This window comes from Dasypus novemcinctus, chromosome X (genome assembly GCF_030445035.2).
Source record: "Dasypus novemcinctus isolate mDasNov1 chromosome X, mDasNov1.1.hap2, whole genome shotgun sequence".
Classification (NCBI taxonomy): domain Eukaryota; kingdom Metazoa; phylum Chordata; class Mammalia; order Cingulata; family Dasypodidae; genus Dasypus; species Dasypus novemcinctus.
This window is the reverse complement of record NC_080704.1, coordinates 168,485,597-168,508,528: the sequence shown is the minus strand read 5'-3', so window position 1 is coordinate 168,508,528 and position 22,932 is coordinate 168,485,597.

Sequence of the window (22,932 nt, the reverse complement as noted above, 5' to 3'; positions counted from 1 at the left end):
TTTGATGAATTCACCAGGAGAAGCTGGCTGGCTGATAGAGATGAAAATTCTTTCTTTTGACTGCTGAAATCATCACTTCTCACTTTTCACCTAATTGGATGAGACTTCTCTCATTGCTGAAAGCAATCTCCTTTGTCAATTGTAACTATAATCAGCCATAAGTGCAATCAATTGACTAGGATTTCAAGCCACAAAATACCCTCATAGTAATAATCAGGTCAGTGCTTCCTTGACAAAACAACTGGACATCATATCCTAATCAAGTTTACATGTGAACTTAACCATCACAGTAATCTATATGGTAAAATAAAATGAAAAATCATTTCAACTTTCCAGTTGGAAATTTTCTTATTTTATTTTTATCTGCAAAAAAGATTAAAAACTATCTTGGATTGCCATAAACAGTCAGTGAAGGTGCTAATGAGGCAGTTCTAAATAAAACACGTAAGAATCTTTGTTCTTGTAAAGCTTTACATTGTAGTGGAAGAGATAGAAAACGAAGGATATAAATAAGTAAATCATAGTATGTCAGATAATGATAAGTGATCAAAATTAGGAAAAGAGGATTAGAAATGGCAGTTATATTTTACTTTGGATGACAAGGAACATTTTCACTGAAAAGGTGAAATTTGAGTAAAGACTTGAAAGAAGTGAGAGACTGAACCATGCATATTATCTAATAGAAGAGCGTCTCAGGCAGAAGAAACAGAAAGCACAAACTTTAAGACAGGAATATGATAAGTTCCAGAAATATCCAGGAAGGCAGTGTTTTGCAACAAAGTGAGTGAATAGTACAGTAGGAGATGAAGTCAGAGAGAAAATGGGGAAGCAGTCATGTAAGATCTTGAAGGACAGTGTATGGATTTATACTATATTCCAAGTGATACTACAACCATTAGAGGTTTTTGAGTAGGGTAATGATATGATCTGCCTTATATTTTAATGGAATCAATCAGGTTGTTATATTGATGATAGCCTGAAGGAAGCTAGGGAAGAAGTTTATGAATCTAGTTTGGAGGCTATTGCAATGATCTATTTGAGATATGATGGTTGCATGCAACCAAGCTGTAGTAGTAGCAGTAGTGAGAAGTGGTAAGATTCTGGATATAAATCAACAGGATTTACCGATAAATTAGGGTATGAGGGGAAGAAAGGACTTAAGAATGACCCCTATATATGCCATCTGAAATACTAGAAGATTTAGAGCTTCCATCTGTTGAGATGTGAAAAACTATGGGAGCAGCAGTTTTGAAGAATGGAAACCAAGAATTTGGTACTGAGATACATTTAATTTAAACTGCCTATAAGACATCTGAGTAAGGATGCTGAGTAGGCAGTGAGAATTTGAGTGTGGAATTCGGGAGAAGGGTCTCGATTGGAAATATGAATTGGATAATCATAAATATAAAGGTGATATTTAAATGCATAAGACTGGAAAAGATCACCAAACACGTGAGTGAGTATCAAAGACCTAGGACACAGCCTTAAGGCGTTGCCACATTAAAAGGCTAAAGAAAAGTGGAAGACCCAAGGAAGGAGTTGGAGAAAGAGCATCCAGTGATGTAAGAAGAGTATGAAAAGTGTTTGGTATCCTGGAATTAAAGTGAAGAGAGTGTATTAAAAAATTCAGGAGGGGAGCAGATATAGCTCAGTGTTTTCAGTGCCTGCTTCCCATATACGAGGTTCCAGGTTCAACTCCGCCTACCTCCTAAAAAAGTGCAAGAGTGATCAACTGACTCAAATGCTGTTGACTGGTCAAGTACGTTGAAGACTGAGGAATGATCGGTGGTCTTAGAAGTGCTGAGGTCACTGGGGTTGTTGATGAGTGCCATTTTGGTGAAGTAAGACTAAGAATAGGGAAGAGGGATTATAAGTATTAGCAGTAGTATAGTGTAGAAACAAATACAGTCTTCAGAATCATAAATGGCAAACCTGGATTCAAAGTCAAGCACAGTACTATTCTGTTTAATTATTTGAAGAATGTTCTAGAAAAAGGAATCAGAGAGTTGTAAAGTCCTGAGGCAGCAACGTGTCTGGTGTCTTAGATAAAAACCCCAGAAGCTGGAGCAAAGGGAGCAAGAGGGAGAATAATAAGAGGTAAGATCAAAGCAGTAATAGGAGGCCCTTCTAAGAAAACAAGAGCTCAAAGTTGGCTAGTATAGTTTAAGAAAGGTGTAGGTAAGGGTATGGCAATATTCAGGAATCTATAAATAATTAGTACCAATCAGAACTTTTCTTTAGGGGAATGAAAGAAACAAATTTGTTGTATTAGGACAAACATTTGGGTATCTTTGGATAGGATAAATTGTGGATGAGAATGAATTTCAAGAGCTCACATTCAGACTCCATAAACATTGAATATATATGAAAATACTTTTCTGTAGTCATTTTAATATGGCCTGTGCATGAATTCAAACCTATTCTATATCCCAGTATGCCTAGTTCCTGGAAAGCCAATTAAGTGATATAGGCTTTATAGGCTTTGGATATTCAGGGAGGATGCAGACTAAATGTGTTAATTCAAGCTTACCTGGAATGCGGGGGATATGTGCTAATTCAAGACCTATCTGATACTCAGACAAAGAAAGTCCTTTTGAATGAAAGCCTGGCTAGTTGTTAATAAATCTTCCTCCTCAGATTCTTGCATCCTGGCCTTCAATACCATGATCACCTGACTTCTCTCTGCCACAAAAATTTAATCCTTATAATAACATACATAATAAAAGTACTAGTATTACCTTCTGTCTTCTTGGGTTTTTGCCGAAAATCAAGTGTATACTTCCTCCAAATCCCTGAAGATTTTAGCACTTGGCTAATTCTTTCCCTGTGGTCATTTTAATAATTCTGTTTCATATTCTCTCAACCTATTTACTCTGTTTACCTTCTCTGTACCAGTCAGAAAAACTAGATCCTGGTAAAAATCACTGAGTCTTAAGCCCTAATTTGAAATTCAAGGTTGTTTTCAAATGGTTCTCAACCAATTGGCTCCTTACCCAGCTTTCCACAAATCTACCCTCTAGCCATTTAATGAACTCACCATGCCTTGCCTCTTTACTTGTGCTTGTGCTTTTTCCTCAGTCATTCTCCCTTCAATCTGAAAGAATCAACTCATGAGTCAAGTTTCAATTCAAATTTATCTGATTCTCTCAAGTCCTTCCTAAATCCTGCAACTCAAAATTAGTCCTGATATCTTCTTCATTGCCAAAGCCTTTTATTTAAAGCTCTTTTTGGCGAGGCTGGCAAGATGGTGGCTGCGTGAGCTTGCCTGGTAGTGTCTCTGCAGGGGGTGGCTGGGCAGCGTGGAAGGCTCTTTAGGACCGCGCTGTTTCGGGGATTTTTGCTGGTTGGAAGGTGTCTGGACGTCAATTCAGTGGGAAGGTAACAGAGAGGATACGTCTATAATATATAAACGGAGATCCCAGCTGGGCTTGGGAAGTTCCCTCCTTGGGTGGGCGGAGCCGCGGTAGCGGGCGCTCTTGCAGCTCCGGAGCCGCGGTGGCCGGGGTTTTTGTTTTTTTTTTCCTTTTTCTGGAGGCTTTGCGGTGCTGAGAAATTCGCGGATACTGTGCTAGCTGGTGGGGGATTGTTGGGACAAGACTCCTTGGCGGATTGATTTGGGGAGACAGACGGTGTTTTCTTGTGAAGCGGGGGACGTTTTAGTCGCCGCACAGGGGGGAAAGCGTTTCCGCCTGGAGCCCCATCCCCACAGGTCCGGCTGCCGATCTGCAACGGAATTGGATTTTGAGCAATAAGGGGACACAATTGGGAGACTGTTGTAGGGTGCAGTGAGGGAGGAGGACACGTCTGGAAGCTGATTGGGGAATATTTTGCGAAGTTTGGGATTTCGGATCTTAGAGTCTGTTTTCCGCTTTTCCAGCTGAAGCCCACCCCACCCGGTGGGGCTTGGGATCTGGGTCATTGAACTGGCCGTGGTGTAGAGGCGCCCTCAAGTGGCCGTTGCGTGGGAGCACAGGGAGCGAGCTGTCCAAAGGCTGATACCCTGAGGAGTAGGTGAATTTCAGGGATTAGACATTCAATTTAGAATTCGTGGATCTGGCTTCCCCCACGGGGCTGGCACCCAGCTACGGGGATCCCTGAGGGCTGTGTTGCACTGTAGGGCTCCTAAGCTTTCCGTGGACCAGATTTGAGGTTCCCAGGTCTGGGTCCCCTGGACTCTGGCGGTCCACACCCCAGACTCACACCTCTTGAGTCTTCAGTGTCTCAGACTTTCCACCCCTGAATCCATCACGCTCTGGGGTCTACCTGGGATCCTTGAGTGCTTTGGACCTTAACGTTTGTGTTTTATCTATATTGGTTCATATTGTTTTGTTTTTATTTTCACTTTATCTTATTTTTTACTATTTTTGACGCCCTGATTGCTAATATTGCATTATCCCCTAGTCTTTTCTCCTAGCGTGTCCCCCAAAGTCCTTTTTTTTTTTATATACAGTTATTTAGGGGTTTTGGTTGTTGTTTTAGATAGTGTTGCAATTGTGACACGTGTATACCTGTATCACTCTTCCCCCTATCTGTTCCCCACCGTTTGCTTAGCCTCTTTTTCTTTCTTCCTTTCTTCTTGTCTTTCTTTTTTTCTTTATTATAATTAGTTTTTTTTTCGGTTTTCTCTTTCCCTCTTGTCCCTCATTTTCCACTTATTTTATTTTAATTCAAGTACACAATAGGTGCTACAGGGAACACCTCACATTTGCTGGGGTTTCCCATCCTCCACTGCCTCATTTCTGTGTGAACTGATTTAGGTTACCTACACTTCCCCCTTCCCCTGTATCTTGATATCCACTATCATCTACTGTGTCTACTATATTCCAACCCCCACCTCCCATTCTTTGATCCACAAAGTGTCTAACTCTTAATTTCTAATACCTTTGCTCTGTTTTCTGTCTGTTATCCACTCTTGAAACTATTACCTTTCTTTTCTTTTTCCCTCTCTCATGAAAACAATAGCTTTGTAGTTCATACCATATTCCGCCCATATTCAGTCATCTACTTCATAAAAGGTACTCTACCTACAGCTATAACTCTGTACAATCTACATGAATCTAACCTCCATCCTCCCAGATCTCATATTCTTGCTTTGTTAACATACATTACTAATACTACTTTACACTTTTCCCTTGCTGACTCAATTGCCTTTCCCCAACACTAATACTTTCTTCTAAAGTGAACTTAACCAACAACAAGTAACTTGAATAAGAAGAAAAAAGTGACAAAGAGAAGATATAACACCTATGCAAAAATAACAACTAATTAACCTCCAAAAGCAGACAAAGAAGCTAAGGAACTGATTAAATTCGTCAAAATAAAGAGATGACCAGAAAGTAACAAAAATCTACAAACCAAACCAATAATCAGGAAAACATGACTGAATCCAATCAACAAACCAATAATCACGAAGGGGAGCAAAACATGGCACAAGCAATGAAAGAACTCAGAACATTTATCACCGACAAATTTGATGCAGTAATGAAAGAGGTTAACAACATGAAGACATCACTTGGAAGGGAAATTGCAGACATACGCAAAAACATAACAGATATGATGGGAATGAACACCACAGTTCAAGAAATCAAAAATACACTTGCAGCAAATATCAGCAGACTAGAAGAGACAGAGCAGAGAATTAGTGATGTGGAAGACAGTACATCAGAAATCAAACAGATAGTAGAAGGGGTCAATAAGAAGATAGAAAAAATCCAATTAGGATTTAGGGACCTGAATGACAATGCAAAACGCTCAAACATACGTATTATAGGCATTCCAGAAGGTGAAGAGAAGGGAAAGGGGTCAGAAGGAGTGTTGCAGGAAATAATGGCTGAAAACTTCCCAAATCTACTGAAAGAGACAGATGTACATATCCAAGAAGCACAGCGCACTCCACAAGTCATAAACCCCAACAGGCCCACCCCAAGACATATACTTATCAAATTATCCAAAGCTCAAGACAAAGAGAAAATCCTAAAAGCAGCAAGAGAAAAGAAAACCATCACATACAAGGGAAGCTCAATTAGATTAAGTGCTGATTTCTCTTCTGAAACCATGGAGGCAAGAAGACAGTGGTATGATATAGTCAAGGTACTAAAGGGAAAAAACTTCCAACCAAGAATATTCTATCCAGCTAAACTAGCATTCAAACATGAAGGAGAGTTCAAAATATTCACAGACAAACAGAAACTGAAAGAGTATACCAACAAGAAACCTCCCCTTCAAGAAATTCTAAAGGGAGTTCTGCAGGAAGAAAGGAAAAAACAGGAAAGGCAAAGTTGGAGGAGAGTATAAGACCAACAACAACAACAAAAAAGACAAAAAAATATATACAAACAAAATATGACAAACACAAATCCAATCAAAATATGGCTAACACAAATAATTCCTTGATAGTAATAACACTGAATGTCAACGGATTAAACTCACCTATCAAAAGATTCAGACTGGGACATTGGATAAGGAAATATGACCCATCCATGTGCAGTCTACAAGAGACACATCTTAGACTCAGAGACGCATGGAGATTGAAAGTGAAAGGCTGGAAAACAATCATACAAGCTAACAATAACCAAAAAAAGGCAGGAGTAGCTATATTAATATCAGACAAAATAGACTTTAAATGTGAAACAATTGTGAGAGACAAAGAAGGATACTACATTTTAGTCCAAGGGAAAATCTGTCAAGAAGATCGAACAATCATAAATATCTATGCCCCTAACAAGGGTGCCTCTAAATACGTCAGGCAAACGCTGGAAAAACTAAGTGAAAGAATAGATACATCTACACTTATAGTGGGGGATTTTAATACACCACTATCAACTCTGGACAGAACATCTCAAAAGAGAATCACCAAAGAAACAAAACATCTGAATAGTATATTAGAGGAGCTCGATCTAATAGACATATATAGATCGCTACACCCAAACACAGCAGGATATACATTTTTCTCAAGCGCACATGGATCATTCTCCAAGATAGATCATATGCTAGGCCACAAAGAAAGGCTGAACGAATTCAGAAAGATTGAAATCATACAAAACATTATCTCTGACCACAGTGGAGTCAAGCTGGAGATTTGCAAGGGACAGAAGCCCAGATTTCACACCACGATTTGGAAATTAAACAGCACACTCTTAGAAAAACAGTGGGTCAAAGAGGAAATCTCAAAAGAAATCAATGACTACCTTGAAACAAATGATAATGATAACACAACATACCAAAATTTATGGGATTCAGCAAAAGCAGTACTGAGAGGGAAGTTTATAGCCATAAATTCATATATCAAAAAAGAAGAAAGAGGAAAAATTGAAGAACTAACTGCACATTTGAAGGAATTAGAAAAACAACAACAAAGTAGCCCAAAAGGAAGAAGAAGGAAGGAAATAACAAAGATAAGAGCAGAACTAAATGAAATAGAAAATAAGAAAGCACTTGAACAGATAAACAAGACCAAGAGCTGGTTTTTTGAGAAGATTAACAAAATTGACAAACCTTTAGCAACACTAACAAAGAAAAAAAGAGAGAAGATGCAAATACACAAAATAAGAAATGAGAAAGGCGATATCACCACTGACCCCACAGAAATAAAGACTATCATAAGAGGATATTTTGAAAAACTATATTCCAACAAAAATGACAATCTAGAGGAAATGGACAAATTCCTAGAAACACATAAGCAGCCCATATTGATGAAAGAAGAAATTGATGATCTTAACAAACCAATCACAAGCAGAGAGATAGAATCAGTTATCAAAAATCTCCCAACTAAGAAGAGCCCAGGGTCAGATGGCTTCACAGGTGAATTCTACAAAACATTCCGGAAAGAACTGACACCAATCCTGCTGAAACTATTCCAAAATATTGAAACGGAAAGAACATTACCCAATTCCTTCTATGATGCCAACATTACCCTAGTACCAAAGCCAAACAAAGACATCACAAGAAAGGAAAATTACAGACCAATTTCTCTAATGAACCTAGACGCAAAAATACTTAACAAAATACTTGCTAATCGTATTCAACAACACATTAAACGAATTATACACCACGACCAAGTGGGATTCATCCCAGGTATGCAAGGATGGTTCAACATAAGAAAATCAATCAACGTAATACACCATATAAACAGATTGAAGGAAAAAAATCACATGATTATATCTATTGATGCAGAAAAAGCATTTGACAAAATACAGCACCCTTTCTTGATAAAAACACTCCAAAAGATTGGAATACAAGGGAATTTTTTGAACATGATAAAGAGTATATATGAAAAACCTAAAGCCAATATTGTTTACAATGGAGAAATCCTAGACTCCTTCCCTCTAAACTCAGGAACAAGACAAGGATGCCCACTGTCTCCGCTTCTATTTAATATTGTCTTAGAAGTACTTGCACGAGCACTGAGGCAAGAACCAGAAATAAAAGGCATTCAAATTGGAAAGGAAGAAGCCAAAATTTCATTATTTGCAGATGACATGATCCTATACATAGAAAACCCTGAGAGATCTACAACGAAGATTCTAGAACTCATAAATGAGTTTAGTAAAGTCGCAGGATATAAGATCAATGCGCAAAAATCAGTAGCATTTCTGTACACCAATAATGAGCAAGATCAGGAGGAAATCAAGAAACAAATACCATTCACAATAGTAAATAAAAATATCAAATACTTAGGAATAAATTTAACTAAAGAGGTAAAGAACTTATACAACGGGAATTATACAAGATTGTTCAAGGAAATCAAAGAAGACCTAAATAAATGGAAGACTATTCCTTATTCATGGATAGGAAGACTGAACATTATTAAGATGTCTATCCTACAAAAACTGATCTACACATTCAATGCAATCCCAATAAAAATCAATGCAGCCTTCTTTAAGGAACTAGAAAAACTAACTATGAAATTTATTTGGAAAGGAAAGAGACCCCGAATAGCCAAAGACATACTGAAAAAGAAAAACGAAATTGGATGAATCACACTACCTGACTTCAAAACATACTATAAAGCTACGGTGGTGAAAACAGCATGGTATTGGCATAAGGAGAGACACATAGACCAATGGAATCGAATTGAAAGCTCTGATATAGAACCTCACATATACAGCCACATAATATTCGATAAAGCCACCAAACCCTCTCAATTGGGAGAGAGTGGCCTATTCAACAAATGGTGTCTGGAGAACTGGATAGCCATATGTAGAAGAATGAAAGAAGATTACCATCTCACACCTTATACAAAGATCAACTCAAGATAGATCAAAGACCTAAATATAAGAGCCAAGACCATTAAAACCTTAGAAAGCAGTGTAGGGAAACATCTACAGGACCTTGTAATAGGAAATGGATTTATGAATATCTCACCAAAAGCACGAACAGCAAAAGAACTAATAGATAAATGGGACTTCCTCAAAATTAAAGCCTTCTGCACCTCAAAGGAGTTTGTCAAGAAAGTAAAAAGGGAGCCCACACAGTGGGAGAAAATATTTGACAATCATATATCTGATAAGAAACTTATAACTTGCATATATAAAGAACTCCTATATCTTGAAAATAAAAAGATAAACAACCCATTTAAAAAATGGGAAAAAACTTAAACAGACACTTCTCCGAAGAAGAAATACAAATGGCAAGAAAGCACATGAAAAAATGTTCCAAATCTCTAGCTATCAGGGAAATGCAAATCAAAACTACAATGAGATACCATCTTACACCCATAAGATTGGCAGCTATGAAAAAAACAGAAGAATACAAGTGCTGGAGAGGATGTGAAGGAAGGGGAACACTCATCCACTGCTGGTGGGAATGCGGAAGGATCCAACCATTCTGGAGGACAGTATGGCGGTTTCTCAAAAAACTAGGCATAGATTTGCCATATGACTCAGCAATACCACTGCTGGGTATATACCCAGCAGAACTGAAAACAAGGACACAAACCGATATATGTACACCAATGTTCATAGCAGCATTGTTCACTATTGCCAAAAGTTGGAATCAACCCAAATGTCCATCAACAGATGAGTGGATCAATAAAATGTGGTATATACACACAATGGAATACTACTCGGCTGTAAGAACAAACACACTACAAACACATGTGATAACATGGATGAATCTTGAGAACCTTATGTTGAGTGAAGCAACCCAGACATTGAAGGACAAATACTACATGACCTCAATGATATGAAATAAACAAGATGCCCTAGATAGCAAGAGACTGAACGATAGGCTTACAGGAAATCGGAGGGTGGAGGAAGGATATGAGCCGATGTCTGCAGGGGGGGAATTTAAGACGAGATGGTGGTAAGTATGAACACAAAGAAGAGATAAAAGGGGGTCAAGGGGTTGCCTTTGTTTGGGGCTCTGCGGGTTTGAGGGTGGCTGGGGAGGGATGGTTGGGTAACGTTGCCCAAAAGTGGGGGGAGGGAGGGGGAGCATACGAACACAGGAGAGGGTCAGGAGGTGGTGGACAGTAAAATGCCGAGAAAATCATATCAAAATATAATAAAGAGGGTTACCTGTTTAGAATCCTCGAAGGGGAGGGTCTGATGCAGGACGGGCTCCTGGGGAATGCCTAAATGCTCATTCTGCCAGAGTGGGTGACACCATGGGGTAAAATCCCAAGTAGTGAGAGTGGGGGTGGACCCACATCCTGGGGAGGACTAATGCCACCAAATAGAGGGAACTGTATCCCTCGAGAGAAAGGGTGGCTCCCAGGGCATTGGGGCAGTTGAGCAAGTTAGGCCCTGAACACTATTCCATCTTTTTCTGGAAGTGGCTCCTCAGGAAACGAAGGTTGGCTGTCATTGTGGGCACCAAGGTGGAAGGGAAAATGGACGTTAAATATGTGGAACCAAAGTAAAAGGGGGGCAAGAGAGGAGTTTTTTGAGAGTACACAAGGATGGATATAAAACATGTAATATTACACTATAACATATAGGAGATGACAGACTGATAATGTAAACCATAATGTAAAACATAGGATAACTAAAAATGTAAAGAACTGTGTATCCAAAAGTATGCACCATAATGTAAGCACAGATATTACCTTGTTAGAAAGCTAATATCTCAGACTCTGTACATCACCTTAAGTAAATATGATGTGAAAAGGGTGAAAGAGTATCGCTGTGGAAGGAAAAAGGTTTTGTGGTGGATGTATGGGAGTGCTGTATATTATATATATGCATTGCTGTGGTCTAGGACTCCTGTGAAGAAATGCTGAATAATTAGGGGGGGGGGGGGGGAAAGGATAGGATGTGGAATTTTTTCAAGTCAACATTCTTTATCTAAGTTCTTTATCTAACTTTATCCAAGTTCTTTATCCATCCTTTATACCCATCGCTATATACCATACCCTAGTAAGGGACCATGACATTATATTGGGCTTCAAATTTCGGGGAGTTCTGGACCACAGAGTGTTTCAACAATGGCAATGGAGGGATACTGGTATGGGATACCAATGACAGGTGATATATGGCTGACAGGGAGCTGTACAGAACATATGTCCAGGGGGCATGGTAATGATTGGATATACTCATAGTGGCAACAATTAAAAACCACAGCAGGGGGGGTACTGGGTTCCTGGCCAGTGGTGCTCTTCCGCGGTCCCTAGGGGAGCAGCGACAGTCTCCCAGGTACAGCGGCGGGGACCTGGAGGGAGTGAGGGTTCAACAGTGAGCCCCTGATGCTAATGACTATGCTTGTGAGCTGATAAACCTTAAATAAGAACAAGGCCTAGAGCAACATTGTGCCTGGGAATTTCCTCCTGTCAGCCTTCATGTTACTCAAATGTGGCCAGTCTCGAAGCCAAACTCAGCATGTAAATGCAATGCCTTCCCTCCAGCGTGGGACATGACACCCGGGGACGAGCCTCCCTGGCAACGAGGGACCACTATCAAATACCAACTGATGATGCAACTGGAAAAGGACCTTATACGGAAGCTTCAATGCGGATCAGCAGAATATCCATGTCTACATAAAATAACATGACTTTAAAATGCTGTTTGACCTAAAGTAAGGGGGAAATGGAAAGGAGAAATGAGTTTATATGGCTACGAGTTTCTAAAAAAGAGTCTGGAGGCTGGCAGAAGGATTGCCCTCATGCACAACTGAGCAGAGTCAGAGAGACAGATAAAGCAGATACAACCCCCAGATATTGGTTCCTTTGAAGTCTAAAGAGACCCATGAGAGTTATGGCCATGGCCGATGGGGTTAACTACCAGGGCTGATGGCCCTTCTTTGGAAATGGTGTTTATGTGTGATGAATCTGGACTCAGATGGGATCTCCCTTCATAAGACTTTCATGCTAATGTGCTGGAGGTGCAGTTAATGTTGGGATTTAAGATATATTTAGGGGATTTGAATCTCTGGACTGACAATGGGATAGCCAGGTCCTGAGCCTCAACAGACTCCAACACCTACAATCTGATTTATTGGACTTACCACACTCAGCTAAGATGGAATTGAAGAAGGACAATCACCACACCATGGAGCCTAGAGTGATTACAACTGAAAATGGGAGAATTGCATCCAGCATCCATGTGGAATTTGAGCCTCCTCTTGACATAGAGGTGCAATGGACACAACAAATCCAATGTCCACATAGAAGAGGTGGTATTGGATTGAGAAAAGTGGACATGGTGGACGATGCGTATGGGGAAAGGCAGGAAGAGATGAGAGGTAGAGGTGTCTTTGGGACATGGAGCTGCCCTGGATGGTGCTTCAGAGGCAATCACCGGACATTGTAAATCCTCACAGGGCCCACTGGATGGAATGGAGGAGAGTATGGGCCATGATGTGGACCATTGACCATGAGGTGCAGAGGTGCCCAAAGATGTACTTACCAAATCCAATGGATGTGTCATGATGATGGGAACGAGTGTTGTTGGGGGGGGAGAGGGGGGGTGGGGGAGCGGGGTTGAATGGGACCTCACATATATATTTTTGATGTAATATTATTACAAAGTCAATAAAAATAAATAAATAAATAAAGCTCTTTTTAAGCATATACCAGAGTTCTGATGTAAAAATTAAGGTCTGTGTGGATTACTATACTCCTTTTATTTTAAGGCAGTACAAGAAATTGAACCTGGGGTCTCATATGTGGTAAACAGCCACTCAACTACTTGAGCTACACCTGCTTCCCATGGCCCATATTTTTTAAAACTAGAAAAGATATATTTGGTAACAAATGTTTCTAGTAAGGACCTAAATGACATAACGTTACATTATCAAGATTTTGTAGAGTATTACGAAAGAAATCTTGGAACAAGGAAGCATTAGGGCAGTTTCTTATCAATGAAACAGAATATTGATTTTATCCACAGAGAAAGAATAGAAGTTTCTTTAGAACTATAAGTGTAAATGGAAAAATCTAAGCAAATAATGATATAGTTAAAGAATATCTAATTGAAAGCATGACACCTGCCTTAGAAGTAAAAAATGAACTAAATTTTTTCAACAACTATGATATCAAGCTTGACTGTTCTTGTTTGTTTTTGATTACTGAACTGTGAGATTTTTTATATTATATAGACACAGCTTTACCTGTGGTCACACCACACTTGAGGTTTGATAGAATCTAGAAGCAGTGATTTAAGCATATCTAGTAAGTTTTATTTGAAAAACGCTAATAGTGTTTGCTAGCTATGATTCTAGCCAGAGTACAGATACTTGAATACTCTTGACTAAGGAATATTCCTTCGTCATGTGGGAAAGCTGTCCTCTTTGATAACACAGCTTTAGAAGGGATGCACATAGAGTGGTGCTCACCAAGGTGACATACAAAGAAGCCAGTTCCCTCCCCAGGATTTGACTGGAGCTTCCTGATGAACCTGTATCTGGAACTAAAATAATAACAATAAAAATCCAAAGACATCAATTTGATTATTTGAAGACATACCCTTTCCATAAATACTAACAGTTTACTAGATTTTCAGCCAAACCCACTGGACGTTAATTCAAAACCTATGTCTTACACATTGTTATAACTGATCAGCAAATTGACACTAGTAGCCTACATTTATAATGAGGTTTTTAACTTTTAAAATCATTTTCACCATCTATGATTTCCTTTTCAGTTGGTTACGCACAAAACAGTTTAGAAGTTATGACAATTAGCTGTGGTCCATATGGATTCCTTGATGCCATGTTTGTGAGCAGGCAGGAATCTTATGTGATATACCTCTTGATTCACTGTAAGACATTTAATGCCAAATATCATCTGCCACCATGGTGATGATATCTTCAAGGGCAGGAGATAGTTAGCTGGATTCTTTATTCTTTTTTTAATTCAAGATATTTTGGAAGAGGCAATTGCCTAGATATAAATTTAGTATGTCAACATACGTTAAAGGCAGCAAGAATCTATATATGATATGGGGATTTTTTTCATTAGGATGAAAAAGATAAGTGATTCTTGGCCTGCAGGTGAGTCACAGATGGACAGGGCTCAGGTGGCACATGAGGATAGAGGAGTGAGTAAGATTCCCTAGTGAGAACTGAAAGTGTATCTTGGCAAAAGAAGGATTTGCCCCTATATAGTGGGGTCATTATAAACAACCCTTGCCCATTCCTCCATCTGGTTTCTATGTCAAATAGTATTAATTCAATATGGAGCAATTTGACTCTCAGCCAGTTTAAGTACAGCAAATATCACAGACGCATATCAAAATGTACATGTATATGGTTCCATTTGTATATACTTGTTTGGGAGTGGGTGGGGTAACCTTCATGTTAATGAAAAGAATAAATAAGATATAGAAGAAGTCAAATTACTATAGTAACAATTTTCCAAGTACAAGTGTAAAAAGAAATCTCATTCTTTAGAAGCTTTCTCAAATATCCTTATTTTATCTCAAACACTTCTTTTGTTAGTGAAAAATGCCTGGATAAGAAAATGAGATTAAGAAGTGATTCTTTATTAACAAAAATACTGACCGATGAATCACTGCTTAAAGGAAGAACATTTACTTTCTTCAAAGATAAAAGCATCTCCAATCTAATAGTGGTCATAACTTCTGTTGTCTAAATTGTTTGACAGCTGGTATATAGCCCTTCTAACCAAGTAATAATATCAAGGTCATGTTACCATTATTACTCCTGGATCCTTAAAAAATGGAAGGTGATTAACTCAAGATCATGCATTTTATTGAATTGTTTTCAACCTCTGCTTCTCTTGGAGCATCTTTGTTGGACTACTTTAAATGATGCACAATCCAGAGTCTCCCTGGACATAGATTTCTCCCATAGAAATTAAGAACTACTTTAAGATTGGCTTTATATGCTGAGCAACCTGAGGGGGGAAATCAGTGCAGCAAGCCTTTGCATATCCTAAGTAATCATTTTTCAATTCTGGAGACAGCTTAATCATTGCAAACAGTTATTAAGGTATCAATTAGCTGACTATTGAAGGTGGTTCTTAGATGGTATTCCTGTGACCTAAGCAAATTACTTTCCCCGTAAAACTGCAGCAGTTGCACTTAGAGACAAGTATATACTAGGGAAAACTAGCTGATGGAATGCATTATTTCACAATGTACTGTGAATATGCATGGGCTGACAGTCATCAACATTTATTGAGTTCCCACTGTATATAAAGCCTTACTCTAGTTACTACAGGGAGATGATACATGAAATAGAAGATATACTTCCTTATCTTGAACCTTTCAGTCCCATTGAGTTTTATAAGAACATTATATTTATGGGAAAAATGGACTTCGGAATTAGTATCAAGTAAAATATTAATAAGCACAGTAGATATGGCCCTCAATGAAAAGGGAAATACTGAGACATAAAGGTAAGGAATGGTCAGGGGTGACTCAGCTTTCACTGAAAGGCTTTGATAACTTTATAGGATATAACCCTAAATGGAAGACACTCCCATCCATGCTTTTGAGCTAATGGAAAGGAACACCAGAAAGCTATTCTGGCAGTCCTTCAAATGGAAATAAGCTCACTGATGACATGGGCAACCTCATATCTAATGTGAACAGATTGTGGAAGGTCAGAAGGAAAAAAAAGATGATGGCAAATAGCACAGGGACAGAACCAGCGAGAGACCTTAATTAAAGCAATTCCACTTGGCTTTCTGTAAAAATCAAATGGTAAGAAGCTTCCTAAAAGGAAAGAAAGAAAAATTGTTTCTATAATAAGGGTTCCTTTAAAAAAATAACAACTTTACTAAGAATGTAATATAACTTTAGCCTAACAGTATAAAAATTTTGTCATACTTCAGTATATTCTTTTTTTTTTTTTTTTTTAATTTTTTTATTTTTTATTGACTTTGTAATAATATTACATTAAAAATATATATGTGAGGTCCCATTCAACCCCACCCCCCCACCCCCCCTCTCCCCCCCCCAACAACACTCGTTCCCATCATCATGACACATCCATTGGATTTGGTAAGTACATCTTTGGGCACCTCTGCACCTCATATACATTGGTTCACATCATGGCCCATACTCTCCTCTATTCCATCATGTAGGCCCTGTGAGGATTTACAATGTCCGGTGATTACCTCTGAAGCACCATCCAGGGCAGCTCCATGTCCCGAAGACGCCTCCACCTCTCATCTCTTCCTGCCTTTCCCCATACCCTTTGTCCATTATGTCCACTTTTCCCAATCCAATGCCACCTCTTCTATGTGGACACTGGATTGGTTGTGTCCATTGCACCTTTATGTCAAGAGGAGGCTCAGATTCCACCTGGATGCTGGATGCAATCCTCCCATTTTCAGTTGTAATCACTCTAGGCTCCATGGTGTGGTGGTTGTCCTTCTTCACCTCCATCTTAGCTGAGTGTGGTAAGTCCAATAAATCAGATTGTAGGTGCTGGAGTCTGTTGAGGCTCAGGATCTGGCTATCACATTGTCAGTCCAGAGATTCAAATCCCCTAAATATATCTTAAACCCCAACATTAACTGCACCTCCAGCACATTAGCATGAAAGTCTTATGAAGGGAGATCCCATCTGAGTCCAGATTCATCACACATAAACACCATTTCCAAAGAGGGGCCATCTGCCCTGGTAGTTAACCCCATCGGCCATGACCATAACTCCCATGGGTCTCTTTAGCCCTCAAAGGAACCAATATCTGGGGGTTGTATCTGCTTTATCTGTCTCTCTGACTCTGCTCAGTTGTGCATGAGGGCAAACCTTCTGCCAGCCTCCAGACTCTTTTTTAGAAACTCGTAGCCATATAAACTCATTTCTCCTTTCCATTTCCCCCTTACTTTAGGTCAAACAGCATTTTAAAGTCATGGTATTTTATGTAGACATGGATATTCTGCTGATCCGCATTGAACCTTCCGTATAAGGTCATTTTCCAGTTGCATCATCAGTTGGTAGTTGATAGTGGTCCCTCGTTGCCAGGGAGGCTCATCCCGGGTGTCATGTCCCACGCTGGGGGGAAGGCATTGCATTTACATGCTGAGTTTGGCTTCGAGATTCAGTATATTCTTAACAGCAGTTTTATTGAGAAACATGCTGATTTTGTGCTAACCAAATACAAATAATCACAAGCAAAATGTACTTCTAAAGATGGTACTGTGTTAAATAAATGCACTTGGTCAGTAATTTTTCCCTGTTAGCATCATACTCTGCATGTAGACAATTGAGAATGGATGTAATTACAAACTATTCAAATACACTAGCACTACAGAACTATTTTTAAGCATTCATATTTTAATCAATAGAGCAGAAGGAAACTATTATAGAAATATTTTCTATTCTGACATATTTTCACATTTGTGTCAGCTGCTTGATTCGAACCAATTAGATTACAGTTATCTATGAAAACCATATGGTATGCAAATAAAGTATTCAAGACTAGTTAAACATCAAGAGTATATTATTTGCATAGTAAGAAAGGAACACGGACAGGAAAATATTTATTATGCAAGGAATAGACTACCTAATAGAAGGCACTATTTATTTTAAGTCTATATGTCTTGAAACAAATGATTACTTTTCAAATATTTGTCAGTGCACTAACATGAAACAAATAATATTGAAAATGAATGATGTGAGCAGCAGAATTGAGACTACTGCTTAAATAAGCTTGTGAAAATTGTGAATTTTGTAGGTAAATCAAAGACAGAATGATTATCTAACATTTTCTTGGAGTTTCTAATTTAAGCTTTTCTATTTGGACCAGTATTGTAAACACTTAGGGAATAATCATCATTAATGACATAGAATATTAATTCTTAAAAAACGTTTGACCTAAAATGAACATAGAAAATATTTTATAACTTTATTTGGGGGTATGTTTTTAGTCTTTTTCTTTCCTTTTTTTAACCCAAATACTACGTTTAGGCATCTAGGCCATATTACCACATACTGTAAGACAAAGAAGTTGTATATAGGATAATGAACCCCAAAGATATCCATGTCCTGATCCCCAGAACCAATGAATATGGAACGTTACATGGTTAAAGGGACTCTGTAGATGTGATTAAGAAACTTGAGAAAGGGATATTGCTCTGATAATCTAGATGGGCCAGATATAATCACAAGCGTCCTTAAAAGAGTGAAACAGGAAAATCAGAGTCAATAAGAGATGTGATGATGGAAGCAGAGCAGAGAAAGAGAGACATGAAGATGATAGGCTGCTGGCTCTGATGATGGAGGAAGGTGTCAAGAGGCAAGGAATGCAGTGGGTCACTTGAAGCTGGAAAAGACAAGGAATTGTATCTTCCCTACAGCCTTCAGAAGGAATACAGTCCTTCTGACCCATGTTAGATTTCTGCTCTCTCAAATTGTAAGATAATCTATTTGGTGTTAAGTCATTAAGTTTGCAGCACTAGGAACTAATACAAAGAAACTACCCATGAAAGTGCCATCCCTTAAAACCTTTATGGCCTCTTTAAATTGTTTCCTTTTTAATAAACATATCTTCAGAGAGTGACTCTTTCACTTAAACAACACTTTTACCTTGGGGTTTATTTTACTTTGGGTGTTTATTTCATTACTATGGCATTAGGGTGTACTTATAGACAATACATCTATAAGTCTCCTCATCCTACCAAGGTAGTTGCACATCATATTTTTTAAATAACTCTTGTATCTGTCTGTAATGTGTCCAAAAATGTCCTGTAACAATCATAAAATTATACTTTCAAATATTGCAGAAATTTATTTGGCTTATGCCATATTATGTGACAGGTCATTTTAAATGCACCCAGTTCAAGTTATGGTTGTTTAAAACTATGTGTATCATCAGACTAGTCAATTTGAATGTGATCTAGCTTGAAGTGGTGTTATATTTGGAGCTATACTAATCCTTCAAATTAAGGTTCCTCAGTTCTCAATGATAAATGTTCCCCAATAGCCACCATCTCCCACAGTCTTGAGCATAAAGCAGAACTCAATAAACATTGGTTATTAATAATCAATGAAAGAATACTCCTGGAAACACAAACTAAAGAGTTTAAAAATCAAAGCATACTCACTTCAGAATCATCTGGTGATTAAAACATGAGTAAATTATGAATAATACATTTAAAAATCCAACATACATAATTTTTATCTTTAATTATGTCCTTATATGATTTTATAACAATACCCTCCATTCTTCCCAAATTTATACAAATTTTAATTCCTCAATGTACTACTAATATAAATGATACAAGGTACTATTACTGGATTTAGGCTTGGGGATAGAGTTCTGTGCCCTGTAAGAATGATCACGATGTAAGTTATTTCAATTTTATTATGGGAAGCTTGGTGCCTCATGAAGAATTAAGTCAGCGAGCTCCCTTATCACTGAAAGGGATGAATCAAAGGCTGGCTACCAATATGTTAAGCAGTCTGAAAAAGGGACTGCCATGTTACAAGGAAGATTGAGCTAGAGATGGCACTTAAGGTCCCTTCCACCTTGAGGTATCTATAATTCTACTATATAACTTAAGGATGGCCAACGACATGGACCATAGCAGAGTCAGCTTAGATGGTTCAGCCATTTTCATAATAACTATAGTCACTGTGGTTGAATTATTTCTGCACCATCTTATCGCTATATTTATGTAGACTTGGCCATGCAGGAGAAATAGTCTCATCATTAATATATTTAACTCAGAAGGGATTGCCTTCCATTTGCCCTTTAACTTTTGAAAGACAGCTTCTGAATTAAGAAATTACATCAAGTACCAACAACAGAATATTTTCCTGGGCAGGATAAAGGAAAAAGTGACATCATTGTTTTACAGTGTGAACTCAAATTCAGCATTCCCAAAAGCTACAGAGTACGTAAATTGGACTATCATTCCCCTCTGGCCTCTACTCTTGCCCAGAAGTACACTCCTCAGAGACCATGTCAGTTCATAGAAAATGCATCATTCTTCAACTACGGAGTCAGAAAAAGTTAAGGGACATTATCTTGGGTTAAAACAATATAGCATTCCTTTCTTTTTCTTTTGTAATGGAAATTCTCAATATAAAAATTATCCACAAAGTGTGGGTAGTCTGGACTACTGTGCCAAAAATAAAATAAACAGACTTAAAAAGGGTGGCTGCAGAGTGAGTTTATTGAGCTAAAGTTGCATTATTGCAGGAGCAGCACCAAGAGGTTTCTACTGAAAGGGGTGAGCTGGGAGAGCAGCTTGAGACAAAGGGAATGGGGAGGGATATGGGGGACTCAATTAATACTTGTTACGTGCTTTCCACGCTTTCTGTACTTTCCGCACATTACAAGGCTATGGAGCAGTTTGAGAAGGGCATTCTTGAGGACCAGTTTGTTAATCAGCAAGCAGGATGTTAATGTAAGATTGTGGCTATCTGCTGGAGATCAGCAGGCCTTGCTGGTTTCAGCTTGAACTCTTTGTTACAGTTGTTCCTGTCAGGTTTGGGCAAGGGATTTTATCAGCACTGGAAAGGATTATTGGTATGTCAGCTTGTTTCAGTTATCCTCCGTTTCTTCTTTATGACTCCCTGGATAAAATGGAAGCTCAAGCAAATTAAGATGGGGGTGGGGGGTGGGGAGTGGAATATATGGGGACATCTTATGTTTTGTAATGTAACATTTAGTGTGATCTATTAACTTTATAAAAAGATAATTAAAAATTAAATAAAAAATAGTTACTAAAATCATTTATCATTCCAATTTCACAGAATCAAGGAAAAGATGAGACTGCACAAAGTGCCCTCATTTGTGTTCAAATAGACGGGAATTTAGGATGATGCTATGACAAATGGTTGACTTAGTCTCTGAAAACAAAACAGTTTCTTTATGTCTTGGAATTGTTACTATCTTTATTTTTTTATTTCTTTTCTTTTAGGATTTTATCAAATAATTATTTTTTAATTTATTTTTAATTATTTTTTTTAAAAGTTAATAGATCACACAGAACATTACATTAAAAAACATAAGTTCCCATATACCCCACTTGCCACCCCCCACCCCCATCATTTTTTTAATTGTAGTTTTTTGAAGATACATAGATCCCCAAAAAATGTTACATTAAAAAATATAAGAGGTTCACATATACCCTCTACCCCCCACCCCACTCCTCCCACATCAACAACCTCTTTCATCATTGTGGCACATTCATTGCATTTGGTGAATACATTTTGAAGCACTGCTGCACCACATGGATAATAGTTTACATTGTAATTTACACTCTCCCCCAGTACATTCAATGGGTTATGGCAGGATACATAATGTCCAGCATCTGATTCTGCAATATCATTTAGAACAACCCCAAGTCCCGAAAATGTCCCCACATCACCTCTCTTCTTCCCTCTCCCTGCCCTCAGCAACTACCACAGCCACTTTCTCCACATCAATGCTACAATTTCTTCCATTACTATTAACAATAGTTCTATAGTAGAATATCAGTAAGTCCACTGTAATCCATACTCTATTCCTTCATCCTGTGGACCCTGGGATGGTGATGTCTACTCCACCTCTGTATCAAGAGGGGTCTTAGATTCTACAAGGATGATGGATGCACTTCTCCTGCTTGCAGTTGTAGGCACTCTCAGTTCCCTGATGTGGTGGTTAACCAACTTCATCTCCCTGTTAGCTGATCTGGGTAAGTCCAACGAACTGAAGAGTAGGAGTTGCAAGTCTGCTGAGGCTCAGGGCCCAGCTGGCACATGGACAGTCCAGAGATTCAAATCTCCTGAGTAGACACCAACCCTAATGCCAACCACAGGTTCAGTAAAAGTGTCTGAAGAGGCATGTGTAGAAAGGTCTCATCTGAGTCCAACTTCATCACATTCAGTAGCACAAATTCCAAAGTAGGTCCCGCTGACAAGTCCATACTTGTGCACTCCAGAGCCATCTACCATTGACCATAGAACCTGTGGGTCTTCATAGCCCTCAGGAACACCAGTACATGGGGTTGTATCTACTTTGGCTGTCTCTGGAAATTGCTGAGGCGTGTGTAAGCACGACCCCTCTAATGATATGTTTCTTCAATACATTGCAATCAAAAGGTTGTTGCTTAGTGGATACAGTTTCTGGTTGAGGTGATTAAAAAGCTGGGTAATGGATGTTGGTGATGGTAGCACAATATTGTGAATGTAATTAACACCAACCACAGAATTATACACTTAAAAGTGGTTAAAATGGGAATACTGAATTGTCTATAAGTTACTACAACAAAATTTTTTAAAACGTTCACATAGGTCAATGTACCAAAATCCTAAGTATTTCTCAATTTAATAAAATTGATACAGCAAGAACATGGCTTTTAAAGCTCTGCAATTTATCCAAAAGTATTTTCAGGCTTTAAGGCTACACTTCCCACTGGAAATTAAGTCAAAGAAATTGAGAAAACCAAAAAAAGCTAAAATCGCCACAGGATTATTTGAGCACTGAGAGAGTAGTAACTAAAATCCCATCTAACTCCAACCACCTATTTGTGTGGAGAGGCTACTATTTAAATATTCAGTTTCTTCTAAAGTGTTATGTTCTTTATATTATATC